The sequence below is a fragment of the Salvelinus sp. IW2-2015 genome, linkage group LG35 (assembly GCF_002910315.2).
Source record: "Salvelinus sp. IW2-2015 linkage group LG35, ASM291031v2, whole genome shotgun sequence".
Taxonomy (NCBI): Eukaryota; Metazoa; Chordata; class Actinopteri; order Salmoniformes; family Salmonidae; genus Salvelinus; species Salvelinus sp. IW2-2015.
Genome location: NC_036874.1, coordinates 10538537 through 10543090, shown reverse-complemented (window position 1 = coordinate 10543090; position 4554 = coordinate 10538537). Strand labels below are relative to the sequence as shown.

The window sequence follows — 4554 nt, the reverse complement described above, 5'->3', positions numbered from 1 at the left end:
AAACCGTGTTTTCAAAGATTATACAGCGTACCGTGTTCAATATACAGTGGTATCTCCAGATTATACAGTTATATACAGTGTTCCAGATTATCAGTGTACAATTATACAGTGTATACAGGGCCAGACTTACAGTGTATATACAGTGTCCAGATTATTACAGTTTATAACATGTTTCCAAGATTATCAGTGTATATACAGTGTTCCAATTAATCTAGTGTATATACAGTGTTCCAGATTATACAGTTGGTTAACAGTTCAGATTATCAGTTAAGCAGTGTCAGTTAATGAGACAGTGTCCAGTATACAGGCAGGATTATACAGTGTATATACAGTGTTCCACGATTATACAGTGTGATATACAGTGTTCCGACTATACATATGTATAACAGGTTCCGATTTATCAAGTGTATATACAGTGTCCAGAATTCATACTATCAGTGTCATATAACGTTGTATATCTTCCAGATATATTATACAGTTGTATATACAGTGTTCAATAAACGTGTTAACGTCGAGATTATCAGTTGTATATAACAGTCGTCCAGCATTATACAAGTTATATACAGTGTTCCAGTATTATACAGTGTTCCAGATTATCAGTGTATACAGTGTTCCATAGTCATGATATCAGTGTCCAGATTTAATGTTCAGTTTATCACAGTGTATATACAGTGTGTCCAGATTATACAGTGTATATACAGTGTTCCAGATTACAGTGGTTATACAGTGTTCCAGATTATCAGTGTATATACAGTGTTCAGATTATCAGTGTAATATACAGTGTTCCAAGTTATCAGTGTATATACAGTGTTCCAGATTATACAGTGTATATACGTGTTCGATTATACAGTGTATCATCAGTGTTTCGAGATTATAAGTGTATATACCGTGTTCCAGATATGCAGTGTGTATATACAGTGATTTCAGATATATCAGTGTATATAAGTGTTCCAGATTATACAGTGTTATATATGTTAGCGTGTTCATATATACAGTATATTCAGGTTCCAGACAGACAGTGTTCCGATTATACGTGTTATACACAGTGTTCCAGATTATACAGTGTATATACAGTGTTCCAGTATCTATCAGTGTTCCAATATACACAGTGTTCAGTACAGTTAAAGTCTTAACAGTGTAATACTTCACAGGTATTTATACAGTGTTCCAGATTACGTGTCAATATATCAGTGTTACTCATTATATCAGGGTTTCAGATTATACAGTGGTTCCAGATTATACAGTGTATAGTCAGTTCCTATTATACAGTGTATATTCAGTGTTCCAATACAGTGTTCCAGATTATACAGTGGTTCCAGATTATCAGTGTACTTGTGCCTCAGATATACATACTTTATGTACTTAGAAACACATGGTTTCTTATAGCGTGTATGTGTTTATCTCAGCCATTTGGCACATGTTCCCAGTATCTGAGTTGATATCCAGTCTGATCATGGTGAGTCATTCCTTGTAAATATACATAATTTACTCGTGGTTTCAATGCATTTAAAATTAAAATGTGTGTTCTCCTGTCTCCTTTAATATAAATACCTCATGGGATCAGCTAGCTACCTGTATAGAACCATCATCACAAAAACAACCTGATGTAGCTGAAATCGCATCACCATTCGACCAGTAGCTTATCTGTTAAAGACACATCTTATACAACCTCCGTCGCAAGTAAGTGCACTATATAGGAACTGCTAAGGCTTGCTAAATAGGACAAAAGCCTGGTACAAGCTCTGGTCACTATATAGGGAAAGGGTCCATAGGGCTCTCTAAGTGTGCACTATATTAAGGAATAGGTTCACTATGGGCTCTGGTCTAAAGTAGCTGCACTATATAGTGAATAGGATCCATAGGGCTCTGTCAAGAGGCAATCATGAATAGGGCAAGGTCCGTCACAAAAGGGATGGCATTTGACGCAACCAGTGCAGTAAATCAATCTGACCAGTAGCAAGCGTACGTTATAAACGTACGATAGCCACTGAGTACGAATATAACGTTACTCTTTGATACGCCACTGAGTCCAGCTGTAATATACTACTTTGATCGCTCGAACCGCTTGTAACGTTTCTGATACGCCACTGAGACCAGCTGTAATATAACTTACTCTTACGACGAGACCAGCTGTAAACTTCCTTGATCTGAGACCAGCTGTAATATCACTTCGATCCAGAGACCGCTTAAACTACTCTTGATACGCCCACTGAACCACTGTAATAACGTTGACGCCAGACCGGTAAATAACGTACTCTGATACGCCACTGAGACCAGCTAAGTATTAACGTTACTCTTGAATACGCCACTGAGACCAGCTGTAATAATAACCGTTACTCTTGATACGCACTGAGACAGCTGTAATATACGCTTCTTGATACGGCCACTATTGAGACCACTTGTAATATAACGTTAACTCTATACGCCACTGAGACCAGCTGAATATAGTTACTCTTTGATACGCCACTGAGACCCAGCGTAAATATTAACGTTACTCTTGATACGCACTGAGACCAGCTGTTATATATAAACGTACTCTGATACGCCACTCTGAGACAAGCTGTGAACATGACTCCCCTTATTATTTGCTGAGGCACAGTCTTGCGTACCCCAATGGTACTCCTTCTCTTCCCTATTTAGTACACTACTTTAACCAGAGCCTATGGTACCTCTATTCCCTATATTAGTACAATATACTAGAGTGAATGGGTTCCAGTTGGGACGAAGCCTATTTGTTCTAGAACCAAATGGATTTCATTAAACATGAACATTAGTTCAAAACAGAGTTTTGTTCCGTCATCAGGATGGGTTAGAGTTGGATATAGAAAACCAGTTCAGTAAATTGTAAGGATGCTATAACTAAGGTTATTTAGCCATAAATGTCCGAGCAATCTCAGAAAGTATTCAGACCCCTTGACCCTTTCCACATTTTGTTATGTGTACATGCCTAATTCTAAAATGGATTAAATTGGTTTTGTTCACTCATCCAATCTGACCAAATACCATAAAAAAATGACGAAGCAACAATAGGTTTTTAGATTTTTAGCAAGTATTAAAAAAAATACCAGACAACCTTTATTTACATAAGTAATTCAGACCTTTGGCTATGAAACTCGAAAGTCAGGTTGTGCATCCTGTTTCCATTGATCATCTTGAGAGATCATCCCTTTCTCTGTCTGATGAAACCAAGTTGAACTCTTTGCCTGAACCAAGGCATACAGTGTAGCTGTGCTGCTGAGATCATACATACTTTGTACTTAGAAAGACATGGTTCTTATACAGTGTATAGTGTTTATCCTCAGCATTGTGCAATGTTCCCAGTTATCTGAGTTGATATCCAGTCTGATCATGGTGAGTCATTCCTTGTAGATATAAAACGTTTTTACTCCTGTGGTTCAATGCATTTAAAATTAAAATGTGTGTTCTCCTGTTTCTTAATATAACATTGACCTTCATGGGATCAGCTAGCTACCTGTATAGATCCATCATCACCAAAAACAAGCTGATGTAGCTGAAATCACATCCCATCGACCAGTAGCTTATCTGTTAAGACACATTTATACACTACGTGCAAGTAGTGCACTATATAGGGAATAGGGTTCTATAGGGCTCTGGTCTAAAGTAGTGCACTATATATAGGGAATAGGGTACCATAGGGCTCTGGTCACTATATAGGGAATAGGGTTCTATAGGGCTCTGGTCTAAAGTAGTGCACTATATATAGGTGAATAGGGTTCCATAGGGCTCTGGTCTAAAGTAGTGCACTATATATAGGTGAATAGGGTTCCATAGGGCTCTGGTCACAATATAGGGAATAGGGTGCCATTTGGACGCAACCAGTGAGTAAATCAATCTGACCCAGAATAAAGCAGCCCGGTACGTAATATAACGTTACTCTTGATACGCCACTGAAGTCAGCTGTAATATAACGTTACTCTTGATACGCCACTGAGACCAGCTGTAATATAACGTTACTCTTGATACGCCACTGAGACCAGCTGTAATATAACGTTACNGTAATATAACGTTACTCTTGATACGCCACTGAGACCAGCTGTAATATAACGTTACTCTTGATACGCCACTGAGACCAGCTGTAATATAACGTTACTCTTGATACGCCACTGAGATCAGCTGTAATATAACGTTACTCTTGATACGCCACTGAGACCAGCTGTAATATAACGTTACTCTTGATACGCCACTGAGACCAGCTGTGAACATGACTCCCCCTTATTATTTGCTGAGGCACAGTCTGCGTACCCAATGGTACCCTATTCCCTATTTAGTACACTACTTTAGACCAGAGCCCTATGGTACCCTATTCCCTATTTAGTACACAATAGAGTGAATGGGGTTCCAGTTGGGACGAAGCCACTTGTGTTCTAGAACCAAATGGAATTTCCATTAAACATGAAACCATTAGTTCAAAACAGAGTTTTGTTTTCAGTCATCAGGAATGGTTAGATTGTAGATAAGAAAACCAGTTCAGTAAAATGTGTAAGGATGCTATAAACATAGTTATTAAGACATAATGTACAGAGCATTCAGAAA

The 4554-nt window shown here is 38.2% G+C and overlaps 1 long non-coding RNA gene across 3 annotated transcripts in view; it reads left to right on the top strand.

Moving 5' to 3' along the window:
- Nucleotides 1–1082, top strand: part of LOC139023718 (uncharacterized) — a 1259-nt gene extending 177 nt beyond the window's left edge. For 2 of the 3 annotated variants that reach the window (XR_011474858.1, XR_011474856.1), the window contains exon 3: nucleotides 69–98. This is a non-coding gene — a long non-coding RNA (uncharacterized lncRNA). Of the gene's footprint in view, nucleotides 1–68; nucleotides 99–672; nucleotides 719–797; nucleotides 837–1046 lie in introns of those variants that run through there. The other variant, XR_011474857.1, reaches the window with a different exon arrangement.
- The last annotated feature ends 3472 nt before the right edge of the window (nucleotides 1083–4554 follow it).